Source organism: Saccopteryx bilineata, chromosome 1 (assembly GCF_036850765.1).
Source record: "Saccopteryx bilineata isolate mSacBil1 chromosome 1, mSacBil1_pri_phased_curated, whole genome shotgun sequence".
Lineage (NCBI taxonomy): Eukaryota > Metazoa > Chordata > Mammalia > Chiroptera > Emballonuridae > Saccopteryx > Saccopteryx bilineata.
In genome coordinates this window covers 231201145-231221191 of record NC_089490.1, presented here as the reverse complement: position 1 = coordinate 231221191, position 20047 = coordinate 231201145, and the positions used below count along the sequence as shown (strand labels likewise).

The 20047-nt window shown below is 41.0% G+C and overlaps 1 long non-coding RNA gene across 1 annotated transcript in view; it reads right to left on the bottom strand.

The window, feature by feature from the left end:
• LOC136320323 (uncharacterized) overlaps positions 1-19737 on the bottom strand; it is a 105937-nt gene extending 86200 nt beyond the window's left edge. The window contains exons 1-2 of the long non-coding RNA XR_010728310.1: positions 19613-19737; positions 14956-15059 (exon numbers count right to left, since the gene is read on the bottom strand). This is a non-coding gene — a long non-coding RNA (uncharacterized lncRNA). The remainder of the gene's footprint in view (positions 1-14955; positions 15060-19612) is intronic.
• Between the last annotated feature and the right edge of the window lie 310 nt (positions 19738-20047).

The following is a 20047-nucleotide window of genomic DNA, read 5'->3' as shown; positions in this document are numbered from 1 at the left end:
CCACACAATTTTCCCAAGAGCTGGTGTTGAAAAAATGAACAAATGGAAGATTTAACACCTCCAAGAGGTAGTGCTTTATTCATAAAGCAAGGTGACTCTTTTATTCTGTCTCCTGTGGTTCCAGAGCTTTGCAGTCACTTTAAAAAGTGCAACTACCTTTTCTTTATCACCACACAAATATTTATTGATGGTTTTCTAAGGACAAGAAACTGTGTGGAATCAGGAGATTACGAGGATAAAAACAGATGATGCCAGAATGCAAGGATTTTAATAGTAATAATACGAATGCTGTTAATAACCTTTAATGTGTATATTAATCTCTACTTTTCATAGTGTTTAATATGTCCTAAGTCATTTTTAAATTCCTGTAATTCCACATGATGACCCTAATCTTTTTCAAAAATCAGTTCATCATGCTACTTTACCACATCTTTCAGGAGATCATATATTTAGGACAATTCCCCCACAAGCTCAAGAAATGATAGAATGCCCCCCCACCCACATCATACACTTCACACCATTAGTGCAGTGAATTTAAAACAGCATTTGTGTGCTCACAACAGACATATCACATAACTGTTCTCTTTTTTGACAAGCTAGGAGGATGCCATGACTTATGATAAATTCACCCAGCGCCATCTTGGTTTGCCTTGGCCTAGGTTCCTAGTTCCTTGAGGTTCACAGGGAGAAAGGGCTTGGACTATATGCCTGATAAACTTTGAGAGTCTCCATCTTTCCCCAACTATCAAAACCATTCACCCCTAAGCAGATTTCTTGAATGGACTCCCATACTTGTTCATCAAATAAGGAACAAAATAAAAGCCAATGCTGTTTAAAATCCCCTCTGCTTCAACAAGTTCTTTTGTTTTGAAATTCTCAAATGGCCCCTGGTCTATTATCTCATCAGCTGTGGCCTTTTATCTCCTAAAGAGAATAGCTGACTTCACACAAGGCAAAGCTATTTGTTCTCAGAGACACCATAAATATCTCCCTTAAATCCTACATGATAAATTTCCCTCTGATTAATAAAGCAGATACAGTAATGTGCAGGGGGCAGGCAGGGGCTAGAGGCTTTGGTGATGCTAAACTGAGCCTCTGGAAATATCGCATCTCTCCCTCCTGAATTTCACTAACAATGAGAGTCACGAAACAGTAGACAAGGCAGCCTACATTTTCCTATCCCATTGCTTTGTTTTGTTCTTAACTGGCTTTCAATTATGGACAACCTAAAATTGATGCTGAATCCTAAGCAAGGCCAACCTGCTAAAGGTCCAAATGAGAACATGCCTATTATGCAAAGTGCAATAAGCTTTTTAGACCATGACCTGGAAAGTTTTAAAAATAAATTCCATGAATGAAAAATAAAGCAGATCTTTGGGAACAAGATGGCAGTGTTAGATAAACACTGTGCTCATCTCCACCCACAACCACATCAAAGTTGTAACTAAACTACAGAACAACCATCATTCAGAACCACATGAAATATAGCTAAACTCAAGTCCTATAACCAAGGACAGAAAAAAGAAGTCACATCCAGATTGATAGGAGAGGCAGAGACTCAGAAGAGGCAAGCCCCATGCCTACAGGTGGCAATTAAAAACTGGGAGGGATATCAAGGCTATGGAAGTCCCTTCCTGAAGAGCAAAGAGGTCCAGCTCCACATCAGGACCCCCAGCTCAGGGTCCCAGTGCCAGGAAGACAAGTCCCCATAAGTTTTGGCTGTAAAAGCCATCAGGAACTATGGCTGAGTGAAAGAGAGGGCTCCCTAGCATTCCTCCTAAAGTGCCTACACAAGGACTTACCTGCTAAAGGACTCACTCACTGAGCTCCAGCTCAAAGGGCACCAGGATGTATGGGGAGGAACTGAATTGTCTGGCTTCAGATCAAGGGCAGGAGGGGCAGCTTTCTCCCAGACAGGAGTGCTGGCAGACACCACTATTCTTTTGCTGAACCTTTCCCTTGCAGACACAAGTATGAGCCGTATCTGAGTCTCCATCAACCTGGCTATTTGTCCTGCTCAGGTGATTCCCTGAGACCCTGTCCTACTCAGTGGCTTTTTCATACAAACAGCCTGTTTTGGTTCATACTGTAGACTTTCCCAAAATCTCTCAAGGGTCCATAAAACCTAAACAAACAGCATCTGGCCTCAGCATGCCCAGCACCCTTTGCTAAGCAGCCCCAAGCCCATCCCTAATGGCAGCCAGCCTTGGTTCACAGCTTGGTTTCTGCCAGGCACCTCTAAGGCTAGCACAAGTAGTAGTCCCTGAAAACTTCTTTGTACATGCCAGATAGCCCCAGAAAAGGCACAGGCGGTAGCTGACCTTGGCCTGTACCTCCCAGGAAGCCCCAGGGCCAGTACACCAGGTGGATAGCTTCAGACCAAGATGAAACACACCCAACCACCTCCACAAAGACACACTCAAGGGGTGGAGCTGGCAGGTATCAGAGCCCAGAAGAAGTGAATTCTACTCTATGGGGTCAGCCCCTGCACAGCAAATACTCCAAGTGGTCATGGCAAGTCATCTTAGGCCATCAGCTTGGGGGTAAATCCCTCCCATTGACATGGCAACAGGAACCAAGGATTGACTACAACAGGAAGGTACACACAGACCACATGGGGGGCACATCTGGAACATCCAGAGAAGGTGGTCAGGGAGGCCGAGTCACTGGGCCCTATCTGACACCTATTAAATAAGGCCACTCTACCAACATTGGGATAAATAGTGGCTCTACCTAATACATAGAAACTAAGACAGGGAGGCTGAAGAAATGAAGAGATAAAGAAACAGGTCTCAAATGAAAGAAGAAAACAATATTTTAGAAAAAGAATGAAACAAAATGTAGACAGGCAATCTACCAGATGCAGAATTAAAAAACTGGTTATAAGGGTGCTCAGTAAACTTAGTGAGAACCTCAACAGCATAAAAAGGACCAACCAGAAATGAAGGATACACTAACTGAAATTATGAATATATTATAGAGAATGAACAGTAGTATAGATGAAGAAGAGGATCATATCAATTACTTGGAAGATAAGGAAGCAGAGAACACTCAATCAAAACAGCAAAAAGAAAAAAAAATAGAAAAAAAAAGTGAGGATACTGTAAGGATCCTTTGGGATACTTCAAATATACCAAAATTTGTATCATTTGAGGGTGAGGGGGCAGAAGAGTATGAGAGAGAACAAGGAATTGAAACCTATTTGAAAAAAATAATGATGAAGGCCCTGGCCAGTTGGCTCAGTGGTAGAGTGTCGGCCTGGCGTGTGGGAGTCCCGGGTTCGATTCCTGGCCAGGACACACAGGAGAAGCGCCCATCTGCTTCTCCACCCCTCCCCCTCTCCTTCCTCTCTGTCTCTCTCTTCCCCTCCTGCAGCCAAGGCTCCATTGGAGCAAAGATGGCCCGGGCGCTGGGAATGGCTCTATGGCCTCTGCCTCAGGCACTAGAGTGGCTCTGGTCGCAACAGAGCGATGCCCCAGATGGGCAGAGCATCGCCCCCTGGTGGGCGTGTCGGGTGGATCCCAGTCGGGCGCATGCGAGAGTCTGTCTGACTGCCTCCCCGTTTCCAGCTTCAGAAAAATACAAAAAAAATAAAAAAATAAAAAAATAATGATGGAAAACTTCCCTAACCTGGCGAAGGAAATAGACATATAAGTCCAGGAAGCACAGAGAGTCTCAAACAAGATGAACACAAAGAGGCTCAAACCAAGACACACTGTAGTTAAAATGCCAAAAGCTAAAGGCAAAGAGAGACTCTAAAGCAGAAAAAGAAAAGCTGTTAGTTACCTATAAGGAGCTTCCATAAGACTGTCAGCTGATTTCTCAACAGAAACTATGCAGGCCAGAAGGAACTGGCACAAAATATTCAAAGTGATGAAAAGCAAGGACATACAAGGAAGATTAACTTTATCCAGCAAGGCTATCATTTAGAATCGAAGGAGAGATAAAGAGCTTCCCAGGCAAGAAAAAGCTAAAGGAGTTCATCACCATCAAACCAATATTACAAGAAATGTTAAAAGGTCTTCTTTAAAAAAAAGAAGAAAATAAAATTTAAAGTATAAATAATAAGCTAGCTATACACACACACACTTACTTTAAATCCAAATGAATTAAATGCTCCAATCAAAAGACATAGAGTAGCAAATGGACAACAAACAAGACTCTTACCTATGCTATTTACAAGAGACTCACTTCAGATCAAAAGACACACGCAGACTGTAAGTAAAGGGACAGAGAAAAGATAATTCTATGAAAATGAATAAAAAAGCTGCAGTAGTAATATTTATCCCAGACAAAATAAAATTTAAAAGCTAATACAAGGGACAAAAAAGGACTAAGCAATTCCACTACTGAGTATTTATCTGAAGAAACTCAAAAACCTAAATTGAAAAGATATATACACCTCTATGTTCATTGCAGCATTATTTACATAGCCAAATAAGAAAGCAACTTAAGTGTCCATCAATAGATGGAATACATAAAGAAAAAGTGGTGCATATACAAGGAGACATGAATCAGCTGTGAAAAAGAAGGAAATCTTGCCATGTGCATCAACATGGATGGACATACAGGGTATTATGCTGAATGAAGTAAGTCAGACAGAGAAAGACACATGCCAGATGATTTCACTTATATGTGAAATCTAAAAAAACAAAATAAACAACCAAAAGTATAGAAACAGAGTCATAGATACAGAGAACATTTTGACAGTTGCCAGAGGGGATAGGGGTTGGGGGAATGGGCAAGAAAGGTGGAGAGATTTAGAAGTACAAATTGGTAGTTAGAGAATATTGTACTAACTAGCTGTGGTGCCAGGTGGGTACTAGGCTGATCAGAGGATCACTTCATAAGTTATACACCTAATCATGAAATAAATGAAAGACAATGGTGGCTTTGGAGACAATACAACAAAGAAGCCAGAAACTTCTACTAATATATCTTGTGAAAAGTGATTCATTTCTGCATGGAACCCACACCCATGACCAATTCAACCTCTCTCTCCAACATACTTTCTCCCTCCCCATTCCAACTTAAAGGGACCATGACACAGGGTCCTTTGCATTTTACTCAGGCTGCTGAACTGAATCAAGTTCACCCTTGGCTCAGATGAAGTCAGGGTCCTTGTCCACAGCTCATCCCTGGGAGTTCGTTCTCATTGCTGTGAGTTAACACTGCATGGTTTCCATTAACAGCTGGACACTGTGTTCTGTGGCCAAGGGGTGGAGCTTCATTCACTGAGGCAGGAGCTCTGAGGCACTATGTGGAATATTTCACGTGCATTAGTTCTTACAGTGCCACTACTACTGAGAATGCAGAACAAACTGCATGTGAGATGCTCTTGCCCAGTCCAGCCTCCTTGGAGGGGGCAGGAGTCGCTGGCTAGTGTGGCCACCCTGCTGATTCACTTTGACTGCCATCAGAGGTTACTGGCTTGAGGCTGTAAGTTACAGGAAAACTTTCGGCCTCTACTTGGTTATTTATAGAGGAGTTTATAGGATTCTTCCACAACTCAAAGAAGGAAAATCAAACAAATGTCACCTCCTATTATCCTGGCAATGAAGTTCCACTCTGAAATTAGAAGCCTGAATGTTAACCCATTAACCAGTAGACCTACCCACTGGTGTATTTATATTTTAGCAACACTTTTACATTAAAAAAAAAAACCTTTTCATATTTTACTTCCTTGAAAGTATTAAGTTGGCCTTTACTTGCACCCTCTAACACTTCTTTGCACGGGGCTATTGTTTAATAATAAACTTCAAGTGGGCAGAATTTGATTAGCTCTCCTTCCTTCCTTCCTTCCTTCCTTCCTTCCTTCCTTCCTTCCTTCCTTCCTTCCTCCCTCCCTCCCTCCCTTCACAAACATTAATATCAAACATATGTACAAGGCATTGTTCTAAGAATTTTAATTCTCATAACAACTCCAGGGGCTAGGAACAATTATCTATTACCCCTTTCACGGATGAGGAGACCCGATTTATGATGCACCATCATTACTATGCCTGACTCCATTTCATTTTTTCATTTGTTTATTTGTTTCACTTGCCTGTTACTTTGTTCGTAATAAACACCAACCACAGAACTCAAGAATCAGAACATGAACAATATTTCCATCAACCGCCCTGCCCCTCTCCTGCCCCTTACCTTCTTGTACTGCTCTGACATGCTGAATTTTATGTTTTCATCATTTTCTTGCTCAATTGTAAAAATGATTTTAGCACATGGATAGGCTTGATCAAAAAATGTACTGCCAAGTTTTAGTCATCTTTGAGTGTTTTAAGAATATCATGGTGTGGTCATCGGAGAACCCAGTATCATTTGGCATCAGACCATTACATTAGCTGTGGTTTGTTCATTTTCCCTGGTATAATGTATTCCACAATGTCCCACAATCTATTTGTTTCCCTACTGATTGTCTTTTTGTTATCTGTTTTTGCTATTACAAACAGCGTTATTATGAATACTTTTGTATGTTTCTCATGGTGTACATATGAAAGACTTTTCTTTGGTGTATACCTAGAAAATTGCTGGGTCACAGACTATGTGACTGTTTAAAGTAGCTTTCCAAAGTGGTTAACCAACTTATACCAGTATATATAAGGAAAGCTAGTTGACCCACAACCTCGCCAATTTGGGGTACAGATTAAAATCTTAACTTTTAGCACGAAATTGAGCATAAGATGGTATCTGTTATAATCTTGATTCAATATTTTATAACTTGCTTTGCTAGTCTGTATTGCTATAAAAAGGCTGGGCATATTTCCCTATGTTGTTAACTGAATATTTTTCTCCTGTGAAAATGTCTATTCCTGTATTTTGGACTTATTTTTTTAAATCTTTTTTCTTTTGAGCTGTTTGATCTTTCTTTAGTATTTTATAGGAGGCTTAACATATTCTTAATACTAAACTTTTGCCAGTTCTATGCATTGCAAAATGATTTTCTTTTAGTTTGCAGCTTGCTTTTTTACCTTCTTTCAAAAGTTTTTTGATGAACAGAATTTCTTAATTTTTATAAAGTCAGAATCATAAATCATCCCTTTTATGGCTTGCACTTTTTGTGCCTGTTTAAGAAATCCTTCCCTACCCCAAGGTCGGAAAGATATCCACCTATATTTTTCTACTGAGTGTTTTAAAGTTTGCTTTTGACATTTAAGTCCCTGGTCCATCTGGAGTTGATTTGGAGTATGGTGTAAGGGTGGAATCCAAATTCACTTTTTTTTTTTTTTTCCAAATGGACAACCAATTTTTCCAGTTCCTTTTATTGAATAATCCCTCTTTTCTCCACTGAAATGCCAAGCCACCTCTACCCTCATTAAAGTTCCAAATATGCAGAGATCTATTTCTGGGCTCTCAATTCTGTCCTATTGGTTCCCGTGTTGACACCTGCAGTGTGGTATTTTGGAAAGAGCACAGGATGTAGGGTCAAGAGATCTGGTCAGTTGTAACCCAGAGAACTTGAATAGGTCACCTGACTATTCTGGTTTTTGCTTTTTTTTTTCTTGTCTGTAATACTTAAATAACAATTCTTACCTCTTGAGGACGATATAAAGATTAAAGGGCTGTGTGTTTTGAAACCCATACACGTCTATAAAATATTCTATACTGTTATTTGTCTTATAGATGTTCTCAGAGTGTACTTTTCCTCTTTTATTTATTTGTCTTTCAGAAATCTTTTGGTAGAGAGTTACAAAGAACTTGAGTTACCCTGGCTTTAAATATAAAATTTAATGGCCCGCGTACTTAACTATTCCAGTGGTAGGGCCAGCCTATGTGACTCTTTAAACAGTGATTTTCTTTTTAGAGACTCTAAAGAAACATTTTTCTTCCCTCCTCCCTGATTCCTGCTCTGTCACCTTCATTTCAAGGCCTTATGTGGCTGTCAGCAGGAGATGTGTCCTTGTTCATGTCCAAACTTAAGACAACTTCCACCACCACCCCATGGCACCCAGAAAAGAAAGGAAAATCTTTTTCCCTAGACATCCCAGGCCAAGTTCTGTCTCATGTCCCATGGGCCTTATCTAGGGTGCATGCTCGGTCCTCATCCAAGCCCTGGGTCACAAAATGGGATGTGGGATGGGGCCCCTTTGCTCTAAAGCATAGGAATTATGTGCAGAGGGTTGAAAATCTGGTTATTATTATGAAAAGGAAGCAGTGAATGAACACTTGGGAAGGGGGTATATCCATAGTGAATGGCCATTACATTTTTAAATTTGTAAACAAAATAGAACATGTAGATGGTCACAGATTAAGGGACGAAGAAAGCTTAGAGTTAACAAAAGCAAATGTCTTTCTCAGCAACCCCAAACCCACTCCTAGAAAGATGTTCTTTTAAGTCAATGGGATTCCTCTGGCGACTGCTGTCCTAACATTAAAGAATATTTTAGACCGCTATTTCTTTATGAAATCACCTTTAGGCACTACAACACATTTATATTTCTCCATCCCTACTACTCATGCATTGCAAAGTTTGATGGTAATATTAATATTATAAAAATTCTATTGTGTACCTCTGAATTTAAAAAAATATATACCTACAATTTCTTTTCCATCAATTTTAATTAGTAGCTCAACTTCCTCCTTTGAAGAACCTTGCCACCCTTTTCCTCTCCTCTAGCCCCTCCCTCCATCCCTCCCCTCCCTGTCAGATAGATGTTGACTTCTGCATTGCCAAGACTGTGCACACTCCACAACAAATAAGACTTTCCTGCTCTGGACGTATTACACATTAAATTTGCAAAAATTTTTCATCATCAGCCCAAGGTTTGTGTTTGCATAATGTTTCTTTTTTTTTTTTTTTTCATTTTAGAGAGGAGAGAGAGAGAGAGAGGAGAGACAGAGAGAGAAGTGGGGGAGGAGCTGGAAGCATCAACTCCCATATGTGCCTTGACCAGGCAAGCCCAGGGTTTTGAACTGGCAACCTCAGCATTTCCAGGTCGACGCTTTAGCATAATATTTCTTTTCCTGCGCGTTCCATGTTTAGTTAAAGCAGACCCCTACACCCATGAAAGTCAAACACCCAGGAGCACCAAGGTTAAGTGGAATCTGTTTCAATCTTTCAATTGTGCTTTTAATTGATGAATTATTGTGATCCTAACTTTCTACCACAGATTTCATTTTTTTAGAGGTTCTGATTATCCTGTTTTCTGTGTTTATCCCTTAATGCAAAGCTTCTATTACATAGAATTCCCTTTTTCCCCCAAAAGGAAATCTCCTTCATGGGTTTCTTTGTCCTCTCTGACACCAGACTGAAATGTTTTCTCTGTATAGTGGTCATTTGGGGACTCCTCTCTTTTCTCTCCTGGGTTGGTTCCCCATTCTCTGAGTTCCACATTTTCCATTCCTTGGGTCTTTCCTCCTGCTGCTGGACTCAAGCCACAACTTCAACAAACTTCCTAAAATCCATCATCAAAAGGTAAATGTTACCCTTCCTAGAAGTCAGAAAAGATCTCTCTTCTGTCCTCACACCTGACCTATATGTTGGCACAGAACATTGCTTCATTTTCTTCTAATATTTAGTTGCATATAGAAAATCTGATACCAATCCAATCCTTACTCCTTTACATGTGGCTTGTTTTTCATTTACACAGATTTTATGAGCAGTCCTTTACACTTGATGCACTATAATTTAATCAGAATATTATATCTTGTGTACAGGGAGGGGCTTTTTTATTTTTATTTTTTTAATTTACTTACTGATTTGAGAGAGAGAAAGGAGTGGAGAGAGAAACATCGATCTGTTGTTCCACTTATTTACCCATTCATTGGTTGAGTTTTATATGTGCCCTGACTAAGGATTTAACCTACAACCTTGGCACATAAGGACAATGCTCTAACCAACTGAGCCACCCATCTAGGGCCTGAGAGGGACTATTTAAAAACTATATATATATATTTTTTACTCTTCTGTGAATTTAAATGATTTCATCACTTGTAGATATTTAGTTTGTATGTGGATACTAAGATTCATTTAAAATTATAATGCACAGAGGGGGGAAAAGATCACAAAATACATAGAAACAAAACAAACCAAAAGCCTAATATGGTAAAAAGGGTGTGTCTGAGTAGAGGGAATAATTTTGCATGATATTTTCCTATACACATACTTTTGGTTCCTCAAAATATCACAAACTTAATTTTGAGAGTGGGATAGTGAAGACAAAAGAACCATGGGCGTATCAATCTGAGGTCAAAGGTTTGCCTAAAACCAATGTCTAGGGACTAGAGAGTGGTTGGTTCAGGCAAAGGCCAGTGTTCTGCACCATCTTGCCTCCTAACACATAAATGAAAACCCATGTTGCTACTATTAACCTAAAGGCTTGAAAAATCCTCAGACATCAAAGAATGAGGGAGCTGTGTTTATTATATGGGACTTTGCTTGGGTCATTTTATAGGGATTATTTAAAAAGTGTTGAAATCAGAATGATTTTCTGACTAACCTGCAATTAACCATAACATTAAGTTACTCCAATTGTTCCAGTCCCTTAAAATTCTGTGTGTGTAATTACAATCTTCTTAAGGCCTTGGGCTTATCTCCCTAGGATTTTTTGCCAGCATGTTATTCTATATACTAAACCACTAAAATATAGTCCAGTGCTTCCAAGCTAAAGAAGAAAACTCATTCTCTCTATACTGTCAGTATTACCATGAGGTCTGGCTCTCCGGAAATCTGGTAGAAGCTGTGTCCCAGTGTTTTGAGCATGTAGAGTTATTATTGCTCAAGGAAGTGAGATTTATTTACAGTTCCAAGAGCACCTTCCAGTGATCTGCCTGAATATCTCTCTTCCAATCAAAATCCTAGTATGTGAGCAGCACTTTGCAAGACATGACAAAGGACATAACAGAAGAAAACAAGTTCTACCTCTGAGAAGGTTACTGCTCAGAGGGAGGCACCATATACAAACATAGCAAACCATAACCAAAGCATATTAACAAGTTGCATTCAGACCCTCACACAGGATGAACTTTGTGGAAAGGCAGAGTCTAAATGTCCAAGGGAATCAGAAAATATTGTCAAGAATTTGAACTCTATCCAGCTTTTTATGCAACTATAATAAAGGCCTCAGCTTGAGACTAAAAGAGATTCAGATGTGTCTGGGGACATCTGGCAGAAGGGCAGTGTCAGCCTCTATAAATCTACTTACATGAAGACTAAGAAACTTCTGGGAGATAACTGGTCCAGAGGGAGGAAGGCTGCAGGCATGAAGAAGTGACTCAGTCAAAAAGCCTTAGTCATTGCATGAGGAAGATGATTCTGAACATAGCAAGTTGGAGATTTATCCCCAACTTACCCCCCATTGGGCTTAGTGTATTACAGAAAGCAAGCAGTTCTAAGTAAATGCTGAAATGGTTGTTTTGCTTTACAACCTAAGCGATTCTGCTTTGGAATCCCCTCTAGCAGAACTTAGCAAAAAGGAACAATTTCTCCCCACCACTTTTTTCCAAAAATCAGCACACAGGATTAGCCATCCAAGGACTCCAGCAGAGCAAGTGCTGTATCGACCACCATGCCTTGTCAATAGTCTAAGTGTGGTCAGTCAGGAGGAAATGCCACACTCCTGGATCAGTACAGAGACAGATACCCAGCGGTAGAATAAAGGCAGCATCTGACACAAGATTTTATACCCAGCTCGGCATTAGCAGCAGCCACTAGTAGTCAGCTGAACCAGCAGAACCACAAGTGAAAATGCCAAGCCTGGCAGAGCAAAAAACATACCTGTCACACCCAGTAGAGCAACAACAGGCTCAACTTAAGAACTGTTGTGCCCAGTACCATGAGATCTGACAAGTTTGTGGCCATGTGAGTCTGCAGGGCAGACCTACAGAGTGAGAATTTCCCATGATTGGGGGGTGGGGGTGGGGGTACTAATGTTAGCATAAGAAGGCAAGAGATGGTGGGATTTAAGTCTTTAATATTAGCATACTTCATTGCTATCTACAGGAAGGACAGGTTTGGAGACATAAAGTCTGTATAATTAGTTATTTATAAATGTATAGGAAAGACTGCCTGCCATTAGCTGTGATGTTCAAGATCAGGTATGTATAGGAAAGCCAAAATTGACATTAAGCATGTCTAAATAAATAGTGTCTAAATGCCCCACAATGGTGATCCATTTTATAGAAGCTTTTGAGAATCACAATCCTAGGATGTTACAGCAGTAGAAATTAAGTAGACCAGCTCTGATGTTCCAATACAAGACTGAGTCCCAGGACACAGAAAGTCAACCACTGGTGAAAGTGGGCCAGGCAGGAGAGTAGAAACCATCTGACTTCCAGTCTGGGGTGCTTCGAGCTTTTGATTCCTAGAAAGTGTCAGCAAGTGACTTATAGCCATTCTGTCACAAATAAAAATCAAGCTGGGTATTTGTTTAAGACCTGTCAAAACCTTCTCTCCTCTAATGTGAATATGTTTACATAGATTTCTGTCAGTTTCCTGAGCTGACTTCTGACATAATGCCTGAATAGTTAGAAGCAGCATTGGAAATTAGCTTCAGAAGAGAAAGGATCTGCACAATTTTTAAGTAGAGGAGAGAGAGCCAAATGAGAACTGTGCAGTCCCCACCCAAATGAGCTGCGTGGTAGAACTTCACCAAGAGTATATTGAACATGAAGTCCATGAGCTTTAACTGGTGTGATTTACTTGATGTAAGTGACAAACCAAAACGGAAACAATGATCACCTGTCAAACAATCACTTTGACTGTTTCTGGACTGTCCTGCCTATTGTTCTCCTTAAACACACACACACACACCACCCACCCCACCCCCAACCTGGCTTTTTCCTTGACCAGTCAAGTCAAAACACACACCCAATTTGTACATGTCAACACAGGCTCTCTCTCGAGTTAATGGCTCATGTCTGAGTCACTGCCCCAAGAACCCCAGGTCCTAAGTTTTCTCCCTGTCTGAATTAGAAAGGGATGGCCTCTGTTTATACTTTCATTAAACAGAACCACATGATTACTACCTTTCCACTGGGGGACTTTTAGCACAGAATTTATTAGCATGAGCCAGAGCCCTTGGTGGCAGGGCTGCTTTGGTGGTGAGCCATGAGGGGCAGAGATACCACTTTTATACTCTTGTTTTGCTACTTTTCCTCGTAATGAGTGAGTTGTTTCTAGGGACTTCTAGAGGCGTGTGTCTTTATTATCAAAGGATAAAAGAAAGATAGGAATGTTTCTTGTATTTTACCCAGCTGGCTCTGTTACTCCTATATCCTCAGAGATTTTCACTAGAAGCCTAGGGTTCTCTTTCACTTGTTCTGGGGAAAAATTATGAGCACATCTCTGGGAAATAGTAGTGACTTATTCCCCTGGGAGCTTTTCTTATATGTGATCCTCAAACCAGAACTTTCTTAAGGTATCTTCTTTTTATTTAAAAGGTCCTCTCCTCCGTCACTCTCTCTCCTGTACTCTTGAAGATCCAGCCACCATGAGAGCCTCCAGAATCCCCCCACCCACCTGAAGAGCCACATGCTCTTCAGATTCATCTTTCTCTCCTCAACAGCATGATGGCTCCAGGCTATCAAGATGGGAAGTGTTTCTTGGGTGCATCATGGGTCAAACAGATTTTTTGAATTGAGCTGACCTGAGGAAGTAACCATCAGGCACAGATGTATTTCATTGGAAAATTCTGTTCTTCACAATGGAATGCTACTCAACCATTTTAAAAACATGAAATCTTACCTTTTGCAACAGCATGGATAGACCTAGAGGGTATTATGCTAAGTGAAATAAGTCAGACAGAGAAAGACAAATACTATATGATTAAAGTTATATGTGGGTTCTAAAGAACAAAATATTTTTAAGAAAAACAAAATAAACAGACAAGATAGAAATAGACTCATAGAGAGAACAGACTGACCATTGACAGAATGGAAGGGGTTTGGGGACCCTGGTGAAAATGGTGAAGGGATTAAGAAGCACAAACTGGTAGGTAAAGAGTAGTCACAGCGATGTCAATTATAGCATTGAGAACATAGTCAATAATATTGTAACAACTATGTATGGGCCCGATGGGTACTTGAAATATCTGGAAACCACTCCATAAAGTACACATTGTGCTGTATGTCTGCAACTAAGTTGGAATGTTATTGAATATAAACAGTAATTGAAAAATAAAAATGTTCTGAGTCCTTAACAACTGATTTACATACAATAGTTTAAGACACATCTCCATTTAAATTGAGGACTGCCTGTACTAAGCTTCTAGCTTCTAAGGACAGAAAGGTAGCCTTTTTTTTTCCTTTTCTGCTTTTGGAAACTACCAACAAGGGTGCCAATTAGCACCAGATGGGACAAGGACTGTGTGATGTGGAGCTCCGACCACTGGGAACTGGAAGGAGGCCACTAATGTATTAAGCAATCGAAGAGCCAGAAGTTGGGCAGGAATCAAGTTTGGCGCAATGTCAAGTTCTGATCTGTAAAGACCCAACTTCATATACAGACTCCATCCCTTCTCCACCCACTGCCTTAGAGAAACAGCAGAGGAACCAAGAATCGGAGACTCCGGTACCCTGGAAGCAGAGACTTCTATGTGCATATTGCCTTTCTCTCTGAATCCTTTCCCCACTGTGAGCTTGAACTCATCTTTGATTTACAGAATAATTTGGCAAAGATGTAAATGCCTGTTGTCTTGGGAACAGGGGTTTTTGAGTCTATGATTTTCACTTGGCTGTCTACATTTCTGATGTCTCGATTTCTGAAACTATCATGTTGTAGACATACAAATTCTAGTGTAGAACTGAGACATGAGCTGGGTGACTTGAACTTAAAGGTAATTCAGACGTGAATGGTAAAAGGTTTACTGAAAACATACATGAAGTGAGGTATCGTAGAGATCTGTGTTGATAGCACCCAGAAACATGTTTCTTCTTTTTCTCACCTGCTGGTTGTGCACCTTTGATGCAAGTGAATGGACAACAACACAGCTTATCAGTTTTCTGGGTTCTGTCACTTACCAGTCACTGCGTAATTCATCGGCTTTCCCAGGCAGTGATCTAAGTCATCTGGATCGGCTGAATGCAGACAAATTAAACAGTTTTGCCTCAGCTTTGATACAAACCTGCATTTAATAGAAAATGATCTAAGTTAAGCTTCATCCAGAAAATGAATGGGTTGGAGTTGAACAGTTAGTTCTTCCCAACATTTTTCTTCTTACGACACATGTAGAAAATGAGGTCATTTTTCAGAGCTCACTGGGCTAAAAAGATGAGAGAGCTCATGCCAGAGGAAAGAAACTGGGGGCTGAAGGCAGAGCAGGCCCTGCCCGGCCACCTCAAAAGCCAAGGGAGTCCTCAGCTGGGCAGAGCCACAACCCATCAGTAGCACACCAGCATGTCAACACCCAAGACCACCGGGCATATGGGGTTGGAAGCTCTGGAGTCAAGGATATTCACGGACCCTTTGGGGATTGCATGACTATGTTTTAGCAAAAAGTCACTGGGACTTAACCACGGATTTGTATTTTGGGCACCATGGTCCAGAGCCTTCTAGCTCACAAACTGACCCAGAATGGGAGTCTCGTGGTGAACAGCACTAATAAGGCACCTTATGCTGGGGTGACACACTATGCCAGCTTGACCAGCACTGAGGGGTTTCCCAGGGCAGGAGACTCTCATTGCCAACACTGGGACAATCATAGCCAAGCCAGGGACTCAGTCCTCCACCTACTGCATATTAGAATATTCCATCAATGGAACAAAGGGCAGAGGAGATGGTCCCTGCCTTCGTGGGCTCACGTGTTTGTTGTGGTCTTCCAGGGCCATTGGAACTGGAGGCAGCAGCCCCGTGAGTTGGTCACAGGGTCCAGTCTATGGGTTTGGTTTGGTTTTTATTTTAAGCCAATGCTTATGACTTTTCTTACGAAGTGTTTTCCTTTGCAGAGTTGTTTGTGCCAGCGCAAAGGGGAAACAGTGGGACGGAGCCAAGGTGCATGACTGACTGATGGGTGCTAAGCAACTGACTTGTGCAAAGGGTTCATTGGAAACAGCCAAACTCATAACAATAGTAGTTCTGACATGACTACCTCTTGCCTGAGAAACTCGTAAACAAGGCATCTAGGCAGCAGCTGATCCTTTAATTTAATTATAAGCTACAAGTAAGTTTCTTCAAGAGGCGAGCTGTGTACCCAACAATATGTCCAGAGGACATGCTGTTCACAAAATTCAGAGCAGTCAGCACTGTGGGGATTACATGTTCTAATATCAGAGGGGAAGACGGGGGTGGGAGAAATTAGAGCCACCACCCACACCACCACCACCCAGACTTAAACCAAAATTGTTTTTGAGGTTCAAAAATATTCACACGACAGCTTTCTATGTTTGGCCAGAGCAGACGAAACTACAGTACCAAGAAAACCGTTCTTTCTATCTCTTGTGCTAATGCAGATCTCACAGGGCTTAAGAGATCTCACAGCCCTGGCTCTCCACACTCATATGCAGCTATTTTGATGTTTTTAATGTTTACTGCGCACCTACTATGTGCACAGGAGCAGGCTTTGCCCCAGAGGAAAGGTGAAATGAGTAAGACAAAATCCTGTCTTTGATGCCTGCACCATGTCTTGAGGGAAAAGCCACCTCAAGGAGTAACTTTCACAGGAAGCAGAATAAAATCAGTGTGATAGAAGCGCAAAAACAGGAAGAAAGAAAGAAGTGGTATTTGGGCGAGTAGCATGTGGCAGGGTGGGGTTCCCCTTGTTGGTGAAAGGGGTGAGCTTGGGAGTTCTAAAAGCAAACCACAGGAAGTCTTTTCTCTCAAGAGAGAGCCACAAAGACAAGTGTGCCTGTGCCTCCCTGACAGCCATGCCCCACAGGAGCTCCCTCGTCTGAATGGCTGTCGACCTCAAAGTCGGCTGGGCTTGAGTTTGAATTCCATCTCTGCCATGTGGTAGCCACGTGACTCTGGGTTAGTTATTTAATTATTTGGCTTCTCTAAATCCAGTCCTACACTATAAAAGGGAATTAATGACAAAATCATTTTATTAATGTAGAAAATGTAAAATGAGAAAATATGTATGAAACTGACTTATAGAAATCAAATACATATACAAATAGAGAGAGAGAGAGATTAAATTCTCAGGGTTATTTCCCATATCTTTCTGGTTACTTATGAATCTAACTGTGTATACTCTAAACTTAAAAGTAATTATAGTGGGATAACTTGTACTGACCTCTAGGGTAGTGTTCAAAAGCTCCCATTTCTCTTATAATTAGGGAAACCAACCAATGCATGTAAAACTTAGAGCTACTCAAATTCAATCCCCTGTTTTAGCTCATACTGGAGATGTAGTTAAAGATAGGGAGGTGGATGCTAGAGAAAAAATGGTGGGAGATATTTCAGTAGGTAGACAGCCCAGAAATCTAAAAAGTCAAAGCAGGAATCTGACTTCAGAGGACGAAATCCTCAGAATTAAATAGAACAGATGGCATTTTTCATGCTCAATACTTTGGAAGAAATTGGTGCCCATTCCTCTTTTCTATGTCTTTTATAGTTTCTTTGGGTACTAACATTTGACTGAATGTAAACAATGTTTGCTAGACATGCTGAACCCCATTTAATAAGGCCCAACTTTATTCTGATGGGAAATTGTCGCAGGGTATTGCAGTATGGGTTATGCAACAATGTGCAACATTTTGGCACACGATCATGACATGATTGCAATAATTCTTTCCCCTTCTGAACCTCTTCCAGACATTAATTTGAAATCTAATATGGGAAGAACCAAATGGTGGTTCAACACTACCAGGTGGGATATGATGTCTGTAAAAGTCAAGTCTCCACTCCCCCCTCCTCTAGCCACCGTTTTTACTGCTTGATTTCACTTACCCTCTGTAAGACTTTTCCTTCTGAATACCTATTACAGCTTTTTCTTCCTCAATAAATATCTATCGTTAGCGAGGACAAAAAGTACACTCAATAAAAATGAAAAGACAACATTGTGTTTCCCCTTTTAGGCCCAAATGTGGAACCACAAACTAAGTGGAACTGTGGAGGTAGAAAAAGGTGCAGAAATGAAAGGGAAGGAGAAATGTGAGCACCATCTCTATGCCCCTCCTCTTCTGGTCCACTTGTCATTTTCTCCTTCAAGTCTCTGATCAATTACAAGTCCATTCTGGATAGCTGCTAAGCTTTCTACCTGGCTTCCTCTGCAATAGAAGGAGACCAATGCCCAGAACACATTTCAGTGTGTGACTTAGAAACTTCAGGGGTTGCGACACCCCACGGGATGATATCGGTCGATAAGTAACAAATCACATTTCTATCAAGTCTTTTGGTTTAAGCATCACCATCTCTTGTCTTGTGCTGAATGAGTCACATACTTACAACTTGGGTTCTGTCATACTTGGCAGAGTAACACTACATTTATTGATTTATTATTTTTTTATGGTTGAGAAAAATTCTATGATCTTCAGCAAATTTGCCTCATTTTATTACTGGCTCCCTCTCTTTGGGATTTTTTTTTCTCTAAATTATTATAATGTTTGTTGTCATCAGTTTCAGTGGTGGTTATCATAGATCTGTTATTTTTATGAAATACTAAAATTCCTTTCTTAAAAAAACCTAAGAGGCCCTGGCTGGTAGCTCAATGGATAGAGTGTCGGCCCAGTATATGGACATCCTGGGTTTGATTCCCGGTCAGGGCACATAGGAGAAATGACCTGCTTCTCTCCCCCTTCCTCTTCCCCTTCTCTAACTCTTGCCCTCCCAAAGCCAGTGGCTTGACTGGTTTGAGCATTGACCCTAGGTGCTGAGAATAGTCAGCTGGTCCAAGCATTGGCCTTAGGTTCTAAAAATAGCTTGGTTGATTAGAGCATCAGCCTCAGATAGGGTTGTGAGGTTAATCCCAGTCAGGGCACATGTGGGAGTCTGTTTCACTATCTCCCCTACTCTCACTTAAAAAAAAAAAAAGAAAGTAACTAATGAGTACAATATAAATGTCTGGAGAAAGTAACCTACACCTATTAATTATTTATTCATTTTTACAACAATATGTATTGAGGCTACGATGTACATGGCTGTAGGTATTGGGAATACAACAGGAAAGATGTTCTTCCTGCCATGACCTTTATAATCTACTGTGAGGAGACAGACAGTGGTCATAATAAATATGTGAATTCACAGTATTTCAAAAGTGATGAGTTCCAGAGAAACATGACTGAGAATAAAAGGGATGGAAGGTGCTGGATGGTGAGAGGGTGATTTTAAATAGGATGACCGTGGTTATCCGAGAAGGTGATGCTGAGCAAAACCTTAAAGGAGGTAAAGGAGTGAGCCAAGTGGATATCTGTAAAAAGTACTACTCCAGGCAAAGACCCAGAGGTGGGAACAGGCAGTGAGATGTGATAGTTCATTTTATGTGTCAACTACACCAGGTAACGCTAACCCACGGACTGTGTCTGTGACCATATCTCTAGAAGATATTAGCATTGAGTCAGTGGGCTAAGACCACCTTCCCCAGTGCATGTGGGCACCAGCCAATCCATAGACAGCCTGGAATGAAAAAGGTGGAAGGAGGCACATTTGTGGTCCCTGCTTGGACTGTAACACCCATCCCTTCTCACCCTAAGACACTGGCCCTCATGGTTCTTGAGCCTTCAGACTTGGACCAGAACTTACATTATCAACTCCCATGGTTGGCCATCTTGGAGACTGAATGACAGACACTGCAAGCTTTCTTGGTTCTCCAACTTCCACGTGGCCAATCTTGGAACTTCTCAGCTTTCATGGTCATGGGAACCAATTCCTCTTTCCTATTATAAATCAAGAGAGAGAGAGAGAAAGAGAGAGAGAGAGAGAGAGATGATGATGATGATGATGATGATGATTCCATATTATTTCAGGCTGCACAGAGAGTCCAAGACACAGCTTTACCGTAGCATTTGAAAATAAAGGTAGTAAAATACTCTCTGATAAAATATGACTCTAATCTATGAGAAACCCACAGCCAACATCATACTCAATGGGAAAAAATTAAAAGCAATACCCTTAAGATCAGGAACAAGGCAGGGGTGCCCCCTTTCACCACTCTTATTTAACATAGTCCTGGAAGTC